The following is a 21,539-nucleotide window of genomic DNA, read 5'->3' as shown; positions in this document are numbered from 1 at the left end:
AAATCTACTTGCAGTGGAAAGTAGCAATTACAGTGTACTCAAATTGGACAGCAGCAAATTTGCAGCATAACCCAATAATCCAAGAGCAGCTTTACTGAATTTCCAAGCCATTGACCTGCCTGCTTTGTGGAAACTTCAGCAAAGAGGGTGATTGCTGTTTTGACATAAGAACAGAACTTACTGTAGAAGACAACTGTGCAGCTGGCTTAAAATCCTTTCATCTGGAGGTATGACATGGTTCTGCTTCCAGTGTAGAACTGCAGGGCTGTAAGAATATATATGGGATGGTGAAAATTATGCACAGAAAATTCACTGGTTTAGAAAGAACTTTTGCAGTACCATTCATTCACTCGAGAAAAGGCATTTTTGTAGCATGACAGCCAGGTATTGAGAGCCAAATTAAGGAAGAGAGGGAGGAAAAAGAAGTAATCTCTGGGAAAGGACTCTCCAAGGCCTGCATTGCTGAGTTAGCAGCCTGGAGTGTGTACCCTGAGTGGTTCTTCTGGGCTTCTCTGGAAATCACCAGACACTGCACAGAACATTTTCACACCACAGGGACACTCTTTGGAAAAACAGGGTGTAGGCTCCACATCACTTGGGTGCATTTGAAATGTGTGAGGCATAAGAATAAAAAGTGAGGGAAAAACAAGAAACAAAGCAGAAAGCCAGAGCCTGTCACTGGAGCCCTTCTTCAAACACAAACTGCAGACCAGTTACATCTGGTTTTAGTGGATTTTTACTGGATTTCTAACCTAGGTTTAACAAGTTACCACAGTGACCAGCACCCAGTGGTTCAGGTCACAGACATCATGTGCTGTCAACAGAGAAGTCTGTAAGTTTAATTCATCACATGCAACCCTACTACCCAAACCCCCGGTCAGATTTGTAATCCACAGCCAGTGGCCCAGGGAGAGAGGTGAGTAGCAGTGGGCAGTGAGAGGATCTAGAGGGGAGGGGAAATAAAAAAAAATAAAAAGGGCAACAGAAGTTCCTTCCAGCTTTGATATCCACTGCTTATTTTAATATGCCAATGTACAAATGATTAATCCAATTAATTAGCATACACAAGCCTTTTTCACTGACAAGCTTCCTTAGTGATCATTTTATGAGTGACATTCCTATACCATCAAGGAGATGAGCTGGAAGCTCTTTTATTATTTTTTTTAATGGAAGCTTAGAGTTCAGCAATCATTTGATATCTTCCATCGATCTTGTCACACACACTATTCAGAGCAGCATTTCTATCTGCAATATTAATGTACTTTTCTGGGTTTGACTGTTATCAGCCAGTCTTCAGAGCATCCCCCCAGATTTCCTTTTGGACTGACAATACATAATATGCTGTTTCTATTCCTTTTTGTTTTCCTTGTTTTTTAATTGTCACAAATGATCACATAGTTCAGAGTGTTTTCAGGGTTTTGAAGAGCACCTGGATTTCTGGTTTCAAAATACAGGAAAAAAAAAAAAAAAAAAAAGCAGCCATTTTGACCCCAGCCCAACCTTCCCACTTGGAAATCAACTGTGGAAGAACCACCAACACTCAGCTGTAGCATTTTCCCTGCCAATCTCAAAGCACCCTGCAAAAAGCCATGAATCATTCCTGCAAGGAAAGCTGCATGGCCTGGTCTGTCCCTGCTCTCAGGAGCAGACAGGACTGCAGGGGAGGGGAAGCTCCTTGTTCTCTCTGGGCAGCCATGGCTCAGCTCTGCTGAGTGCCAGCACCTCCCTGCTCAGCCAGGAGCATTCCTCTTTCCTAAGTGTATGGATAATGCAAGGCTCACACAGTGCAGGATGCGTGGCTATGGATTTCACACTGCTGAAGTTTGGAGCCATTTAGATTAGGTTGATTTAAGCCATCTGTATTAAAAATATACCTATTTCTGCAGAATTTCCCTTTGAACTACTTGCAAAGTCGTGTCCTGTAGGACATTAATTAACATGGTAAGGTACCGGTGCTAAATTACTTCTAAGTAGTTTGAATTCTGGATATTTACTTTCTACAGTGATAAGCAGCATAAGCCATATCCAGCAAAAACAGGAAACTTGTTGTTTGAAGTAATATAATTTTTAAAACCACATCAACAGCATAGCAGAATCAGGACATTTTTAAGGGAATAGGAGGAGGAGAGAGACAATATGAAAGAGAAAATATTCTCACTCTCTCCAAAATTCAAGCATGAGTGAAATGGGAAGAAAAAAAAAACACAAACACCAAAAAAAAAAAAAAAAAAAAAAAAAAAAAAAAAAAAACCACAAAACAAACCCACAAATATTTAAAATAACTTTTTGAAATTTATTATGTATTTGGAACAGCAGCCTTATAAGCTAGCACTAACTGATGAAGAGGATAAGCTGACATTACCTTGGATTTATAACAGCTTTTGAAAATTCAAGCTCAGAGGAATCTGAAAGGAAAAACAACAAAGTGCATCAAGAAGATGGGTCAATTAAAAATCCACGAGAGCTTTATGGAATTAGTGAAGGCAGCCACACACTGCTCCCTTTCTGGAAGCACTCCAATTCTTTAAATCAGATTAGGGTCAGTCCTAATTGTTTCAAGCAGAAGATGTGTGGTATTTATTTGCCGGGTGCCTTTTTTTTCTGACTGATTAGCTTCCTGAAGATTAGCTGCCAGTAATTTCTGAAATGGCTAATGTAAGGTAATTAGCTCACAGTGTGCTGCAGTTTGCACTGCCCAGGAGAAGAGTTTACCCATCTCAGCCAAGAGAAGGATTACAGAAGACATTGCAGAGAAAGAAAGTTAGCAAAGTTCCTGCAACATTTGATCCAGCTTTTTTCGAGATTTACCATATAAATATAGTAGGAAGAAGACTGGTATGGCCTAAAAAAGACTTAAAAACAAACACTACAAAGGGCTTCCAGAATGGTTTCCTTAAAAATAGTGTGGGGTCTCCCACCATTTTCATTCTCTGTAGCATTACATTTAATTTTTTTATGATGTTTACAGAGGAAGAACAGTGACACAGCCAGTGAGAAAACTGCACTTTTAAGGAGGTCTTACAGTATGCTTTATAAAAGTTTCTTCTGAAAGCAGGCTCAAGAAAAAACATCCTGGGGCCAAAAATGTGCTAACTAGGACATTGGAGAGATTTTAATCACAAAGCCTTAATAAAGAGAAGAGGAAGAAATTACAACTGTTCTACAGAAGTACATGATATGTTGGCTCCCAGTTTCAGAAGATAAAGGGAAAGTAAAGAGGAACAGAGGAAAAAGCAGGACTTTGAGGTTAAAGAAAGGGCCAGTTGCAAAGACCAGCTCCTCTCATTAGGTCCAACCACCACTTATGGTAAGTGAAAATCCCCTATAAATTCTTCAAGGCAGGTGACTAAGAAGCTGAGCAGCTATCACAAAAATCAGCTAAACATCCCCAATCCAATAATTATATTTTTTATGTTAAATATGCTGTTAATATATTTTCCATTTTGTTTCTCTGTTTGTGTTCTGTTACTGAAACCAAAAAGCTTTTGATGAATCTCCCAAGTGAAGCTGAAGCTTTGGTTACTCTCAGAACTGGGAATCTCATGGTGTAGTGCATACCATGAAAACTCACAAAGCTTTTACCCAAAAGCTTTTAGCTCTTGCAAAAGGCTCTTCCCCAAAAGCTTTTAGGGTGCTCCTTCACTAAGAATGGTTAACACAGGTTTCAAAAAGTGGTGTTTCCCATTAACTAAGTTCCCCCTGTCAGTCAGCAAGACATTGAGTGATACCTGAACACAGCCCAGGGCACAGGGGGCTCTGCCAAGTGCCTTCCAGCTCGGCAGGGATCTGCTGCACACAGTCAGGAGCTCTGCCTTTAAAGGATTTCTGCAGTGTTGAATTACAATAGGCAAGTAATGAACACCACCCAATTCCTATCCAATTTGCTTCTTCCCTAGAGGTACCTGTAGGCAGTGTTCAGGAAATATTTACAGGAATAGCTTACAAAAGTGGCCCATTTAAATACAGGGAATTAAATATATTCCCCACTGTTCAGAGGCATGAAGTTTTAACTGTGGTTCTCTTGTTCCAGCATGTCTCGGTCACCTTATTAAACTAGAGCAGAAGACTTGTAACACTTAAAGAGAAATTTTTTTCCCATAAATTTCACCTCAGTCCCTATTTTATTATTCACAAAACTTTTGGTTCTTCTTACATAAAACCCCTCGCACAATACGTGTCAACATACAGTGACTCAGTTAATGGGTAGGTGGGAATATATGACAGATAGGATTTGTTAATGGGAAACTTAATGAGAGTATCAAACAAAATACCTATTAGCATTAGGAAGGACTGAAATATATTTAAATTATTACCAAAAAAAAAAAAACAAGCAACATATTTAAATGTGAGATGACGAGTGAAAGAGAGAGTATTAAAAGTTACTTCACCATAGAAACATAGGATGTCATTGATACACAAGAATAGTGTGGCTGCCTTAAGCTATACCCAGCTACAAGTCTTTGGGCTGCTATAAATAAGGCTTGGTAAAGTTCTTGGATTGGAAGATAAAATGAACAGAGTTTTTAATCTCAGGAGAAAACATGGTTAAACATCATAATTACTGAGACCAGCTATTTTAATATTGTGTTAATTTTAATGACCTTATTCATCAAAAGACCTATGAAAAGGATGACTAAACCCTAAGTGGGGAGAATAAAATGTATTCTGCATAAACAACAAAGGATTTCAGGGATTCATGGCTCATGTTTAAAACTCAATACACAAAGTGATCTGACTCATAACTCTCTTCTCCGTAACGTTAGAAATCTAGGGAGATACTAAAAATCGTTAAGCAATGTTAGGGAGAGCAAAGGATTTAATTAAACCAGAGTGTAATCCTTTTAAGGAATTTCAAAGCTAGATCGGTGTCACTGTGCAGAGTCATTTGACTGGTTTCCTTTACTACCTCTCTTCCTTTTTGAGTTGTAATATCACTACATTAAACATTAATCACTTTAAATATACACATGCTAAATTCTTGTCAAGAATCTCATTATCTCACGTCTCAAACTGCAATATCTTCTCTGGGCTGCTGCTCTCCATTCAGATTGCTGCTGCAGAACAGGTGGCTTTCCAGTAGCTACAGCACAAGTGCCACAGTGGATAGGAACAGAGGAAAGCAGGGTTTCCTCTCCATGTCAATGTATCCTCCCTCTTGGAAGGGGTGTTTGAGGATGTCATGGCTATTTAGAAACCACCAACAGAACTATTTCCTCACACTCTCACAGAGCACTGGGTTAGGTGAGTTTTCATTAGCTTTTCACATTGATCTTCTCTGTGTTCTCTACGCTTTAATTGCCTGTTTAAGCTCCACAAGCTCCATCTACCCTGCCACGTGCAGATCCCTCGCTCCAGTAGCCAGATCCACAGGAGAGCTTCCTGGCACCTTTCTGTGATGAGTCTAACACAAATGTGCTTCAGCTAAATGTTTGCTAACTGTGTACAAACACACCTTTTGAGTTGAGAGATAACAGAAAACAAAAATCCCTGCAGAGCAGTGAGTGCACCGGCAGCCTGACAAAGGGCCCCAGGATCTGGGGCAAGTGTTATGACAATTAATGGAAATGTGGAATGATTGAGAACAAATGGAGAGCTCTCTCTTTTCCTATAATTGCTGCACTGGATCATGAAATTAAAGTCATCAAGTAGGAAAGATCCTGTACAGACTGCCTGTTCTGGCTAATTGTGTCAGCCTGGATTAGCTGATTAGCATAATTAATCTAAACTTCTGATTACCCAAAGGCAGGAGAGGTTCCTGGATGCACAGGTGAAATATAACGATTGAGACTTCCAGGAGCTAATACACAGTACTAGAAAGTGAGCATTTCAGAGCCCTGTTTGCTCGGCTCTTCCTTTCTAAAAGGTCTGAGGGGAATGAGGAGAGCTCTCTGTGCCCAGTCCAGCTCTTTTCTGAGGATACAGTGCTGGAATGTGTCCGAGACTGACTCAGGAATGACAAAAGAGCTGTGCCAGTCACCTGTACTTTGCTACTGCAGTATTATTAACAACTGTTTATAGTACAACAACACTTGGATCTCAGATCAAAGGTGAGTCCTTGTATGCCCTGAAATCACACAGAGGCCAGAGCAGAGACTTAAAGAAAAGAAGAAAAAGAAGCCAGGAAATGAGAAGAAAGAGGTTAAAACACTGAGCCTGTGCCACCACACTAGTCAAAGAACTGCAGTTGGACCCCAAGTGTCTTATAGCCTAGAAAAAATGTGACCCACAAGGTAAATCTGTTCTGTAGGTATAACACCATAAGAGCCCCTGCATTACATTCTTAAAAGAAATTTTCCCTTACTTTCAATAAATGGTTTATATTTTTACTCCACATTTGATCTCAGATCTAACCTAATCCTATCCTAAACAAAAGCAACCAAAAGCACAGGCTTTTGTATCTGGAAAAGAAGCCTAAAAAAACCCAAAAAGGAAAAAGGAAGATCCAGTAACTGTGATGATGTTCCAATAGAGTTCTGTAAAGTCACTCAAAGATTATTTTAAAAGCTCCAGATTGGGAGTTAATGGATACATTTAGAATTTTTTTATTCACAATCTGAGACATGTGTTGTGTTGTCCCCAGTAATAAGTCTGTAAAGCTTCAGCAACTGCAGCAACTGAGAAACAAACTTAAAACTTGATCGTTTTAATACTTTCTACTGTATCTGGAAGAAAAGGACAGATATATAAGTCATAATGACAACAAAATATAATACATATAAAATATTTCTTAAGAAAACATTATAATGAATTTTAATTGAGTGAAAGTTGCATTACTGGAAACCTTCTGTTTGTTCTCAGTATGGGCACTGATGATGAAACATTGCTTATTCCATCTCTCTTCCATTTTGCTTATTCTACTCTTCATCTCTCATCTGCAGAGAATAATTACAGGATTTTCACTTCAGACTCTCTGCTAATTCAATCCTTTGTTCTCTGTTGATAGTGCCAGGAAAGAGGAGGCTCACCAACTACAGATTGGACTGAAATGACAATTGTGTTGCCATGTAAGCCATTGTGCAATCAAGGCCAAGAAAATCCAACTTGTTATACTCCACTAGGAAAAGTCAGATTTGAGTGGTCATCGAATATACTAAGTACTTTTACAAGGTCCTTGTATTTTAGTTCCCCACAGTCCTTTTAAACAGGCTTATCAGTCAAAGAGAGTTTTCTATTTTATTGTCATTTTTTTAAAACCTTTTCAAACTCTTACAATATTTTGTCATTGGGCATGAACTTTTAGATAATGAAGATGAGATTTCATCCCACTGTAATGAACAACAAAGGAAAAAGATAAAAGACTCCTCCAGTACAGCTGGCTGGTGTAACACAGCCAGCACTAACACTTAAATAGTTTGCTGACGCCTCGTCCTGTTCCCGGGCAGACCAGGCCATCAGCCCTTCTGGAGACAAACTTCAAAGGCATTTAGTCAGAAACCCAAATACCAGCGTTTTGTCTAGACATGCCCAACTGCTGCACAGCCTTTCAGGGGAAAAACTCCACTGACTGCAGTGATGGGCCACTGACTGCACAGAGCAGATGGAATATGAGACACTCACTCAAACTAAAATCCAGTTGCTCTGAGCAGGGGAAGGTACCAACAGCACAGACATGAACGTGTCACTCTGCAATAAAAACTGTCAGCACATTTGAGGAGTTCATTAAAATGTGAAAATGTTCTCCCCAAACCAAGTTTCATAAAACCTTTGTCACTTCCTGAGTGAAAGAACAAACAGCTTGATCTAAAATTTGTCAGAATCATAAAGAAACATAAACCCCAACATACTTCAGTAATCTAATATCCAGGGGCTCCACAGGCACAGCTGTTTCATTAATACCACATTCATTGCCAGCCCTCACTGGGTCTGTTATTCAGGATGCTACGGACTTGTCTCTAAACCTTAACACTATGGATAAATAAATGAATAACTGCCTTCTAACAGCACTTTGTGGTACTCTTGACCAGAAAAGAGGCTGTCCTTTCAGATGCACAGCTGCCCCCTGCTCCCAAAGAAGAGGGCACATTTTGATTGTCCAGAGTTCCTCTGGAGAAGTCCTGCACTTGCTGCACGCTGCCAAAGCAGTTCCATGGCAACCTGACCAGAGAGAGGAACACAACTGAGAAACAAGGGAAACCAAATGGCACAACACTGCACTGGGCCTCAGGGACACAAGGCATCCTGTGGCTCAGGACATGGCTTGGAAAAGTATTGAGAAACAGCTGTCTTGGCCTTAAGCTGGACAACTTGCTTTCAAACACCTGCTGAACTCCTTGCACGTAGTTTGTTTAGTTATTCTGTGCTAGAAAGATCTATTTGATGTTGTCAGTATTATGCTGAATGAAAGGGAGACATTTGAGGGATAGAGGAGAGGCTTGTGTTGTCATATGTCGCCAGGGGCTGGTTTGACTCTGAAAACCTCCCAACACTGTACCATTTTTCATGTTAAATGGAGCTGCTTTACTTTAGATGCTCAGAAGAGTTCAAATCAGAAGAAGACATTCCTCTAGGCTAATGTACTAACCTTCAAAGCATTAGCTCTCTGAAGTCAAGCACTGGCTACTTTCCTGGGGCTGAGATGAGAGTGCCTTTAGGTTCATCCAGAGCTGGATGTCCAACAAATTCCCTGCCATCAGCTGCACACAGCCCTTGGCTTCCAGAGGAAATAAACCTTCCACAATTCCCAAGAAAATCCAGGAGTCCAAACACTCACTCACACAGCTAGTGCTATTAACTGCAAGGAGGGAAACCTTCCTGGGCTTCCCATCCACGAGCCAAGTGCTGCTTCCTTGGTCCCAGCTTGTCTCACAATGAGTTTGGGTGCAGCAGAGAGACAACAGATACAATGACTTATCTCAGTGCTTATTTTAAACCAACCCAGCTATTTATGCCATACATGTGGATGCTTTAGCTGATCCACAGAATGATATGGCTGGGAAGGCAGTGTGCTATTAACAGAAGAATTGTGCTGTTCATAGGAATTTTAGTTTATTTTTCAGGGAACAGATCACTTTTCTCTTTACTATGCTGATGAGGCCCCAGAATATTATAAGAAATAACACAGTCCATGCCAGAAAAGCAATTCCATTTTCAAAAGCTAGAACACTTGGGCTAATTAAAGTGGCTCAGATACTTTGATCAGAGATAAATTAATGCTTTGTATGAGATCCTGCTCTTAGTTAACTTTTTCTACTAAATTCCCTCACTAATGTTTTCTAATTTCACATGGGACAGGAGGGGAGAAGATAAAAGGAAATTTTTTTAATCAACTTGCTGCAAATTTAAGAATAGTTTGCCAAGTGTTTGTTTGGCTTTATAAAAATATATGATGATTTTATCTTATTAACACCTTGTTTTATTTATACCACAATTTATTAAGCCATTGGATGGTACATAAAATAGGAGAACTACAATACACTGGGTATTTTATGCCCCATTCCACATTTGTTATTTTCTCATTGGAGTGGTGAGGGTTTTAAGCATGATAAATAGTATTAGTACCTGTAGCAGTCAATATTCACTCTCTAGCTACATTTCACACAATTATTAAGTTTAGTGGTACAATTTTGTACCTAAGGAAGCCTTCTAGCTGTGTAAGTTTTTAGGCATCTTCAGCATTCACATGCCCTGTGTTTTAATGTGCTCGCTCACTTTCCCAAGCCTTTTCCACTGTTTGTATTTATAACTGCCCAGTTATAAAAACCAGGGCTTACTGGTGAAATCATTTGGGAAAGGCTGAGGAATATCATGGCAGAGAATGAATTCAACCTTCCTCTAAAAGTGCCTTGGATCATAGTTACAAAGTGGCATCTTTTGTGATAATTTAAAAAAAAAAAAAAAAAAAACAAACCTACCACCAAGAAAATACAAGTGATTGGTTACAAATTTAGCAACATGAACAAAAAAAAGCTTAAAAACTGGAAGTTCAATGAACATTCCTCTTTCCCCATCTGAATCCTTAACTAGTCTGTCAGAGGAACTTGGCTCAGATTTCTTCCATTCCCTTGTTTACACCAATCAATTCCCACTGAATACCAAGGAAAACACTGTCTTAACTAGTATGATATAGTAACACCATTTTCAAAATTAGAACTTGAGGTCTACTTAAAGCCTAAAAGATTCATATAAACACAGAAAGGCTACAAGAATTCCCCAGGAGAGCTTCAGACAGCATGTCTGCTCCTTAGACATCCCAGATCTGGCTTTGTTTCATGTACTCAATCCCTGCTGGCAGAAGACATCTCCAGAATTTCTGAACACTATGTTCACTTCAGAGTCAAGTGCCTTGTAATTGTGAATCCTTCAGTCACACACTGACAGTGGGGCTGAGGGGACACAAACACCAACTACTGACAAAGGCAACCCCCCCCCCAGGAAATCCTGCCACTCTCAGAACAGATGTGACAGTCTCACTGACCAACTTCAGGCCCCAAACAGCCACAGCAAGAAAAAAAATTACATAATTTAAATAGATTTTTAAAATATACAAAAGCAATTTGCAATTTTTCAGAAAAACAGTTTTCCATCTGGAATTTTAGGCTCCAGTACTTGTTGGACATATGTAATGGCAGAAGTAGTTATAAAGCTCTGCTGCAAATGTAACCAGCAAAATAGATACAGAAGACAATTGATATGAAAAGAAAAAAATCCTAGTGAAACATATCCATAAGACTTGCAATGTAACAGCCCCAGCTCACAAGCAGCAATTATCTCAGGTCACTGCAGATAGGCAGCAGAAAGAGCAAGGAAGGAGAACTAGCAGAGACCCAGCTACCACCTCTCAGCAGATGGGTAAGGTCTGGTAGTAGTTTTGATCCCCTTTCATCACTGTCTAGCAACTTGAGCTATTCCCATGCCATTAGACCTGCAATGTGTTTTTCCTCACACTTGCTATTTCTTCACTTGGGTGTCAGAGCCATGAAGAAGGGGTTTGTTTTTCCTCCTTTCCCTCTAGCCCCTGGAACGCCCGGGTTTCCTTAACCTGCCACATCGACGTGCAGGAAGGACCAGCAGCTTTTTCCACCAGAGACAAAGGCTTAATTTCCCCATGTCACACAGTATAGATTTCTGTGCAGCTAAGCAGGGAGGCTACAGCCAGCAGGGGTGCAGCAATTCAGAAAAAATCGCTGCTTTATAAGTAAATCAGTCACCAGCACCCAGCTATTACTGTCACTGGATTTAATAAAGCAGCTTGCTATAATGTTTATTGCCATGCCTTCAGCACCGAGTGGTTTACTTTGTCTAAACAAGGTGCAAATGTGTTTCCTGAGGTTAAGAGCTCCATACTGACTGAGTCACACACTGGCTGAGAATGGCAGGGACCTCTGGAAGCTCATCTGGTCCAACCCACCAAATCCAGCAGGGCCACTTAGAGCCAGGACAGATTAACTGAGAAGATCCTCCTTCTTTTCTCCAGGTTGAACAGCCTCAGCTCTTTCAGCACAGGGGAGATGCTCTAGTCTCTTTATCACCTTCGTAGCTCTTTGATGGATTCTTTCCAGTAGTTCTGTGCCTCCCTCTTGCTGGGGAGCCCAGCACAGGACACTGCTCCAGGGGTAGCCTGGGTCACATAGGTCATCTGGGGGCAAGTGCAAGTTCATAGCAAATAATGTAAGAAAACCATGTGAATGCTGAGACTGACTAATTGTTGTAACTCATGGCAGGCAGTCCTCAAGAACTGTGGAAATACTGGGCATCTCCTGGCTCCATCACAGCAGATTTGGGTTCCTATTTCAGCTTCCCAGACTCACAGCTGTCCAGTAGCTGCAGTACAATATCCAAGTCACACAAACATTACTGTCTTTTCCATACTCTCAGATCTGCTTTCTTACAGCTTCCTGCATGGAAACTCCTCGCTGACAACCACTCTGTCTATTGGCTTCACAGATCTTGTGGACTTTGAGCAGCAGCGATTCAATTAAAACTCCCAGTGTTCAGGATGGCCTGTAACACTGGAGATTTCCAGTCCTGGGCACTTGCTGTCTCGCTGCAGTTAAACACACTTGACAGGCTGGAGCACAGCCATAGTTTCTGGCAGTGCCCAGCAATGCAAGAAGCTGATGCAAAAGTCATTTCCTTCCATTCTGTCAGCCACACTAATCATCTCCTTCCAGTTGTGCCCAAGTGCCACAGGCTGCTTTTCAAAGCCTACTCTGACACAACAGTAACAAGACACCTCACACACAGCTCCCCCAAGCCCAGCAGCCCGTCTGTCTCCAACTGCAAAGCTGTGAGCTGGAGCAAGCAGGGCACTGCATCAACTGGGATCGTGCAAACTCCACTCACACCCAAAATATAGGAATGTTTGGACATCAAAACAGCTTTTTCCTCCAGTTACAAGCAAAGCATAAGCTTGAAGCAGTACTAAATCCTTTAGGTCACCTAGAAAGTTATTGCATATGTGTTTGATATTCACATATTACAAGTAGAAAGGAAAGTGCATGTGCACATAAAGAGGTACTTCTATTTAATGAACAACATTGCTTTCAGCAAAGTATATTATACATATTTTCTGTCACTGGGATTTGTTTGCAATCCATGACAGGTTACAGTCTAAGCTCCACACCTGAATGAATGTTACCAGTTTCATGCACATGCACATGGGAGTACCTTGTATTTATCTCCCTGGCAGATTAAGATTGTGATCATTTGAGAAAACTTCCAGGTATAAGAGAGAACATTTCAAGCTTTGAGGATGATTGGGAACAAAAGCCTTGCTGTGTTAGAAGATGTCCATTGCTACCTTCCACATAACTTTCAGAACTCCATTCTTAAAGAGCACTGAAATTTTTTAAAAATACAAATGCACACACTTGAAACAAAACCCCTTTTAAAATAAGATGTCTGAAACATATTTATTGTTCTCTGTGCACTCACTGATGCCATGCTAATCAGATGACCCCATAAATTCTACATATGGTAATAAAAATTACAGGTAATTAACTAATATAACTAAAATAACTAATAGTTATGTAATTATATTACAACTGATAGCAAATGCTTTTTTGCCTTTTTTTTTTTTTTAATGTAACAAGTGTCTTTCAACTTGCCCAAAGCAACAGCAAGTGAATTTCCTTCCTGCTGCATTTTTTTAGTCTTATAATGTCAATGAGGAGGAAATGTCCAGAATCCACATGGAACTAAGGCACACAATCACTTGGATGAGTATCTTCCTCCTGCTTCTGGCTCTCTCTCACCATACTTTTCTCCCCAGTATAAAACCAATAACAAGGAAGTCTAAGTCTGAACTCTGAAGCCTGAGGTTAAAATGAGTGCATGAGCCAATTCCCAGGAATGAAAAAGAAATAGGTAATGGTTTGCTTACACAGCCCACAATATTTTTGCCTTTCCCTGGAGACAGAACTGGAAAAGACCTCATTGTTTCTTAGGCCCAGTGCACTTTTTATGGCAAGCTGATATCAATGCTGTGTACTCTCCTTCAGAAACTCATTGTGGGCAACCTTAAAACTCTGCTTTTCGTTTCCACTCTCCCTGTCTGCCTATTCCAGAACCAGACACCCATCAGAGTAAGAAACTATTTCGTAATTTCTGCTTACAATTTATTTATAATCAGTTTATTACAAATTGACTTTGTGTTTTCTTTTAGCTCAAATCCACCTTTTCCCTCACAGGTATTTAGTTTCTTGATATATTTAGAGATAGCAGTGCATTACATGCCATACTTTTATAGTTTCCTGTAAGATTGGCTCTTCATCCATAGTTAGCCTGGCAGTTTTTCCTTGCAGGATACTCTAGAGTATCCTGGATTCAGTCCACTAGTGTCTTTCATGAAGGTATTAATTTCTGCTGAACCCCCACCATGCAAGAAATCACATGCACATTTTTGCACTTTTATATCACCCAGCAGTGAATAGTTTCCTTCTGATCAGCCAGAAGCCTCTGCACAGTGGTGGGCTTTGACTCTTGATTATAATTGCTGAGTCTCCACCTTAAGCAGACTTTCCTGATCACACAGGCTGTATTCTTACACTTTCATCCACTTTCTATCATTACAACCCTCACTATCATCCATTCTTCCCCGTTTAATATTCTACTACTTCTCCAGATCGATGTCATCTTCAAGTCTGAGTTATAAGCAAATTAATCAGCACATTTGTACTTGCTATGCCAAGACCATAAGAAAAAGTTTCCTGGCTATTCTAAATGCAGCAGTTTGGCACTTTCTCCTTCACTGCAAACCCCCATTGTATATTGTTTACTAACTTCCACTGACCTTTGAATTTCTGCATAAAGATGTGCACAGATCATTAGTTCTGCACCCAAATTAATAAGTTTCTATTTGGCACTATGTTCCTGAAATCCAGATTGATTAAACTCTGCCTCAGTTATCTTCTCGAAAATAATAAATTAAGATCACCTGATTTATCACTGATGGAACAGCATATTCCACTTTCCCATTAACACTGTTGTTTATTTACTCTTACTGTTAAAAAATATTGTAAAGACTTACATTTTATTGAAAGGAGTGTCAAGAGCTCACAATTCCTGGTTTCCTTTCCTCCATGCCTGAATTTTTCACAGCTTCAGCTTTTCTAAGATAAAGTCTACCCTTTTTATATTTCAGTTTAATACAAGCAGATTTTAACTAGTGATTTCCTGGTCTATTGTATTTCCCACAATAAGCAATGCTGTAATATCCTCATTAATAACCAAGAAGAGAGCTAAAATAGAAAGTTTCTCACAGATTCAGCAATTGCTTTGTGTAGAAATGTGTCACCTATCCCACTCCAGAACATCTAGACACTACTATTGATAGAAAAATTTGTTCTTCGATCTGCATTTAGGAAACCAGACTTTTCCATAAAGAACCTAAATCCCAGAAGGATTAGTCAATTTTTGATTTGTCACCCCATCACATTATAATGTGCTAAAAATACAGGAGGACTAATGCTATTAAAACATCATGTCTCTGAAAAGAAAATTACTAGAAATGCAGAGGGAAATGTCCCAGAATACTTTGGTAGGAACAATGATTTTTTGGTTATGACCTATTCTCACCATGAGTAAGCAAAATACAATAGTTTCCTTCCCCACCCCTGACTGCATAAAGAGAGTTAGATCCCAGCTCTGTAAATGCTGCTATCACAAGACAGATGGTTTGGTTTTCATTCCTACCCCTCAGAGGGTGTGTATTTGTTCCACCATCTCTAGCTACCCAAGGATGGGAGACTGAAGAAACACACAATTTTTATTCTAGTCATGCCATGCATGGCTATTATACCCATACATTAAATATTGGGCATCATTTCTCAGCACATTGAAATGATTTCCCTCTCCCTTCATGCATGATTTCCCTCCAATTCCTTGACTGGCACAGGGCAGTTGTCATGGTAGGACAGAAAACAGTCTAATCCAGCTGCAGGAATGTGATGGAGAGCCTTGAGGATTCAGCTGAACTGCGGCCACCACTAAATATGGGCTTGTCACTTATATGATTGCAGAGAATAAATCTGATAAATGCAGATGACACTAAAGAATGACTGCTGTTTCCAAATGAAACTGCCCCCCAAATCAACTAGTTCTTGAAGAATTTAAGTGTTTTTAGAAATAGGAACAAAAGAAGAATGTACAAATAATGACAGGAACAGGTGATGAGGTTGAACATCATGGGGGGTGTCCTCTATAAGACTGAAGTTAAGGATTACCAATTCACTGCACATTGCTCTTAAATGAACAGTGACACTTCACAACTGTGTGTTCTGACTTTTTGTGGAGTTTTTTCTTCCTCCTCATTGATTTCAAGGGACAGGAAGGGAGAAATTCTGGCCATATACACAAGAAAGTGTTGTAGGTTTTCTATTAAGGACATTGTGAGCAATAATACAATTGTCACTGTAAAACTTCAGCAGAAGGACTTACAGCCCCACTTGCTTTACTTCCCCATGTCCTGTATCCTTTGCACTCTGCTCAGTGTTAGGAAGGGCACAGGGAAAATGAGGCCTGAATAGGACAAGAAGTTACAGGAGAGAGACAATGAATCAAAGCAATCAAAAGAATCTGTGACATCAGAGCATGAGCACAAAGGCCTTCTGGCTCTGAACCGTGGCTTCCAGCACTGTAAAGCCACCACATTCACAGAAGTGTTTTTCTTTAAAGCACGATAAATCTCTTCCTTTGCCCTTTCAAAACTTGAAGTTTTGATCAAAGTACAAAGTCCATGGCCTGTAACATCAGATGAGAAAGCAAATTCATCTTGTCCCAGGGGAATTATGGCAAGCTGACTCTATCTCTAAATCCCAAACACAGCTCTGCATACAATTCTGCCTCTGGAGAGATGAAGAGATGTAAGCACATATGACAAATGAGAATCATCTGTTCACTGTGCTACCAGAAGATTCTAAGATAGGACAGTAATGAAGATTTAAGGGACTTAAATAGAATTTTTTCCCACAAATTACTGACCTGCTATCAAGTAGCACATAAGAAACTACAAAATAGGCAACATAAAAATAAATAGGGCAGCAACCTGTAGTTTTAAGGTTCAGTCTCTGATGTTCCCACTAGGTTGTACTAGGAATTGGACCAAGTCTTTAGAAAGAAACCAAATCTTGCAAAAAGGCAGCAAACAGCACGTGAATGTCACAGCTTCTACCAGCCTCCAGCATGTAAACTCATTTAGCATCAGTCACAGGCTTTATAATTGCCCTGCTTTCAGCAACACAACCCAACATGCACCATTCAGTTGCTTTCCTGCAAAAGCACAACAATAAAAGCAGCGGAAAGGTGCACTGACAGAATGACTGCAGTGTTTGTCTGCTCTAGGGCAGGTATATATCTTTTTACAGCACCACCACTGAATATACTCTACTCTGTCTTCTGAACTGTAATAAAAAAAAGGCATTTGTAGTTTCAGATACCCTTAAAAATATTGGGTTTAAAACATGTCTCCTGCAATAACGCTGCCAAAACATACCACAAAGCTTTCAAAAGTTTAACTTTTGGCATCAGAGAACTTCTTATATGTGTCCTTTTGCATCAAGCACCAGAAAGACTTGGAAGTCTGCAACCCTGTGCTATTTCTTTTCCTTTTCCCCAAAATATGTATAAATTTGGAAGGCACAAACCTGTAAAAACTATCTTGAATTACAAACAAGACCTAACTTCTCTATGAGTTTATGTTTTTGCTGTCTCACAAGGAGTTAAAACCACTGCCCTGATCTTGTAACACAGAATAACTGTACCATGTCATTATTAGTGGAACTGCAACACATCTGTTGTCAGTCCTTCACCAAACACCTAATGACTAACCACAAACTATAGATCAAACTGAAGGAATGTTACACATCCGACCATTTAGCAGCAGTAACAATCCATCTGTTGTGCATTATTACTTCTATGAATCATGAACTTAATTCTAAATTAGGTGATTAAATAGTGGCATAATTCACTTAGATGTTAAAGGGATAACATTTTGTTTGTGGTTCCAGCTGTTTACTTGGAATTACATTAGCTGGAGCTCGGGGCATAACTGTGTGAAAGTCAGGTAATGACTGGAAACCACCACCAGGTTCTGTGTTTAGGAGTCAGACAAGAAACAGAGTTTTGGAGATAATAATCTTGAGGAAACAACAGTAAGTTGATATCATCGTTCCATGTGATATCTCTGCACACTTTTGAGTGATAAGTGAGAAAAAGATAATGATTAGGTTTTTCCATTGTTTTTCTACTATTGAAACACCACAGTCTTTCCCTTGTAACCTTGTATTGGGTGCAGGTATCATGGGGCTGAGTGGTGGGATGGTAACACCACCTTACCAAAAATGTCAAAACTATTTCATTTCCAATGTATTGGGCTTTCCCAGATCCTATGAAATTCTCCCTTTCACCTTTTCTCACTTTATTGATTAAGCCACAGGCAGATTTTCTACTGACTTAATGCCAGCAGAGAAAAAAACATGTTTTTTCAAGTAAAAGCAGAAAAATAGTGCTTATGAAGCACTCCCAGAGATTCAATCTTTTTCCAAATATTGAATTACTGTATCTTTGGCAGGGATATGCCATGAAATAGGATGAACTACAAGCACTCATTACCTTTCAGTTCCACTAGGCTGATATCCTTCAGGTTTATCCTGCTGTGGCCCCACTCTTATGGACTTGCAGTTGTAGGTGAAAACATTTTATGTGAAGGATGTCCCTGTTTAACTACAAAACTATCACCCAGGCTGGCTTGAGTTTGATCCTGAAGCACTGGTGCTATTCCCAACAGGCATCCTGCCAGGAGTGCAGGACCCACACCTACCCACCTGCTGAAGATGCCATGAAGGACAGAGCTCATTGCATGATTCAGGTTTGGAATTCATGTCACCTGCAGTGTTACTGGATCTTCTGACAGCTCATCCACAGCACACCAAAAGATTTGGGGCTTGATGGAATTTCTGATGACAAAGTCCTGTAGGATACAATAAGAATGTAATCAAATATAGGTCATGCTTTAAATGTCAATCAGTTTAATAATATAATATGCCTTTTCAGCACTGCAAAAAGTGTTAGCAGTGGTTGTATGTGACTCCTCTATACCAGGCTCTAAACCCACACAAAATCAATTTTTACCCCAGGCAGCCACTATGTAACTTTATGGAGTCACCCTGCAGAAGCAGGAAGGAACACAGAGAAGTGAAAGGACCTTTGCTGGGTGCCCAGGAGATCAACAGAAGAGACAGAATATATTAGAGCTGCGCTCTCTCTACTTCTGACTCTTGCAGTGGGAGGACAATATGTAATTTAATTCATGCTCTAGTCTAAAGTGTTAAATAATAAACATAGCTAACTTAAATCCCTCTCAAACTATCAGCAGGGGAAATTAATGTTTGTGTTACTTATCTCAGGTGATGTAGTCTGTGATGCTTCTTTCTAACTTTAAATATAAATAATAATGTTATGTGTACTAGCTCAAAAGCTAAGAAGGCAACAGGAATTCTCTTTCTCACAGACCTCAGCAGGCTTCAGGAGACCTAAGCAACCTGGATCTGCACAGGAAAGAAGCATTAATTCACCAGTACCTTGTTCCAAAACATTTCTTTTAAAAAATACCAAGAAGAAACTAAAGAATGGGAACACATAGCGTTTGGTTACAGTCATTTAAGTGTAGACTGTAAGTGGTGTCTACTCACAGCACAGAAGACCTGTGCTATCAGGAGTACAAGGAGGTCAGGGAACAGGGAAGGAGAAGGCGTAGAGGAATAACGTCCTCCCTCTGCTCAACTGCAGAGACTTGGAAGGGTGCCTGTTCCTCAGCATTTGCTGAGATTTTGTGCCTGTTACATATTCTGCTGCTTAATAAATTTACACTGACAAGGAAAACATAATCCTCCCTGAGATAGCAGAGTTATTATTTCCCTTAATTCATCACGTGTTCTCTTCTTTATGGAGTGGTGAGAACAGAAGGGCAGCCTTGGCCCACCAGTGGCTGGTGCTGGAGGTTCAATCATTTGGTGTAAGTGTTGCAGTATTTTATTATAAGGAATTCACAGTGTTGTCTTTGAGCTTCTCTTTATTACTCCCCGGTTTTGCAAATTTTATTTGCTACTAGCAAACAGTGGTTCTCATTACATTTGCCCTAGGCAATGTCAGAATGTCCCCATCCAAATGGCTCATCAGCCTCATTCAGATCACTGTCAGTCATGCCACGGGCAGATCACTAGGACAAGACATCCTGAAAGGTTCTCATAGCCACAGAGCTGCCCCCTAATGACATGCAGCTCCTGCAGCAGTGCCTGCAGCAGCCCAGAAATTCACAGTCCACTGGCTGTCCAGTTTTCACTGCGCTGTAATGAAATGCTGCTGGCAGGTGTAGATAAAAGGGGTGAACAAGGTTCTGCTTCAAGTTTCTGCCCTTCGAATTGCTTGTCTTCTAATAACAATATGAGAATACAGGAGGGACCAGCACAGCTGTAGTTCAGTGGAGTTGATAGTGAAACACTCCTGCTGTGCACAGAAGCAGCTCTGCAGAGTGAGCTCTGCAGCCCAAGGAAATCACTGCCCCGGCTCTGCCTGGTACCCACGGCTCACAGCTGACCTGCCAGCTGGCACTAAAGGGACAGGGTCACACCTCCAGCACAGAGCAGGCACCAGGGTTACTGTGAGTGCTTTGCCAGACAATACTGTGTCTGAATGAAATATACTGTACAGCCTCATTAACTGCATGTTTGAACTCTGCATGACTGTAATAGTTTGCCATAAAAAATAAGGATTATTTACCAGCACAACAGAAAAAGAGACGGGAAACCATAAAGTGAGGGACTTGCTAATTCTTGAAATTTTTCCATCATGAAAACCTAGGACATTGCCAGTGTTAAGGTCAGTCCAATAGATAATCATTTAGAGAGAAATGTATGCAGCACCCTGAACTTCAAAACAGAAAACAGTACATTAGATGGACAGCAGGAAGGGTCAGAGAGCTCTACTGCCAGGACAATCTATTTTCAAGGGTGTGGCCTTAGGAATAGAATACAGAGAAACACCACAAAAACTTACCAAAAGACCAACATTTATCAATAGAAATAATGCTGTTATCTCATAAAATCTCAAAAAAAAAAAAAAGCCCCAGTTCTAGAGAGTTTCTTGTTCAGGCAGACCTCCCTGTGTGTTTCCTGACTGATATGGTGTCATCAGCAATTATTTCTAATGGCCAAAAACATTGTACTAAACAATAAAGAAAGTACCCACACCAAAAATATTTTAGGTAAGTTTTTAGGAAAAACGAGAAATAGTTGTTTGCAGAATAATGCAAACTCCCAGTTGGAAGCCACAGCAGGGAACCTTCTTTGCTGGCTGGGACTCTTCTAAAAATCAGGAGCAACAAAGAGGAGACTTCTCTTTAGTTCTTCTGCTTTAACTAAATTGCATTAAAAAAATAATACCAAGTTACTTATTTGCCTACATTTCAAACAGATGTATCTTCAACTCCTTAGATCCCCTGTGTACAATATAGAACCAAATACAGCAGAGAGGAACTGGTCAAAAGCTAATAGTCACTATAAATAATACCCTCTTAAAATACTCTCACAGAAACAGTAATTATTTTTACTTAAAACCTCTTTAATTTATCTCTTTAATGTAATACTAATTTTCAAGATAATAAAGAAAAATTTGTACAAGCATGACAGATCAGTACCTACAGCATCATTAATCAATATAAGAGATAAACAAGCACATTACCAATAAAAAATAGATGTTATAGGAGAAGTTTAATTTATGTTCCTCAGCAATAACACACATATAAATAAATATTAATTGTTGTGAACAAGATACCATCTGCAGCCCATTTTATGGAAAAGTCCAAAGGAAAAAAAGTTTTCTTGCTACTATCCATATACTAAAAGAACTGGAGAACTTACAGTCTCACTGAGTCACTGAACTGTTTAGGATGAAAAGCCCTCTAAGAACATCGAGTCCAACTGTAAACCCAGCACTGCCAAGCCCACCACCAAAACATGCCCCCAAGTGCCACATCCACATGTTTTTGAACACTTCCAAGGATGGTGACTTCACTCTTCCCTGCAGAGCCTGTTTGAATGCTTGAC

General features: G+C 40.0%; 2 long non-coding RNA genes across 2 annotated transcripts in view; both read right to left on the bottom strand.

The window, feature by feature from the left end:
* The window catches only part of LOC120325013, a 29,177-nt gene extending 28,971 nt beyond the window's left edge, over positions 1-206 (bottom strand). The window contains exon 1 of the long non-coding RNA XR_005566774.1: positions 182-206. This is a non-coding gene — a long non-coding RNA (uncharacterized LOC120325013). The remainder of the gene's footprint in view (positions 1-181) is intronic.
* On the bottom strand, positions 195-18,396 carry LOC113982718. Its single transcript, XR_003538866.2, has 3 exons — positions 18,261-18,396; positions 2,363-2,405; positions 195-265 (listed from the first exon to the last, which is right to left on the bottom strand). It is a non-coding gene; the product is annotated as an uncharacterized LOC113982718 (long non-coding RNA).
* Between the last annotated feature and the right edge of the window lie 3,143 nt (positions 18,397-21,539).

Source organism: Pipra filicauda, unplaced genomic scaffold, assembly GCF_003945595.2.
Source record: "Pipra filicauda isolate LSUMZ 115617 unplaced genomic scaffold, ASM394559v2 scaffold127_size2900866_pilon, whole genome shotgun sequence".
In the NCBI taxonomy this organism is placed as follows: domain Eukaryota; kingdom Metazoa; phylum Chordata; class Aves; order Passeriformes; family Pipridae; genus Pipra; species Pipra filicauda.
Note: the sequence above shows the minus strand (reverse complement) of the source record. Positions and strands in the feature narration are given on the sequence as shown.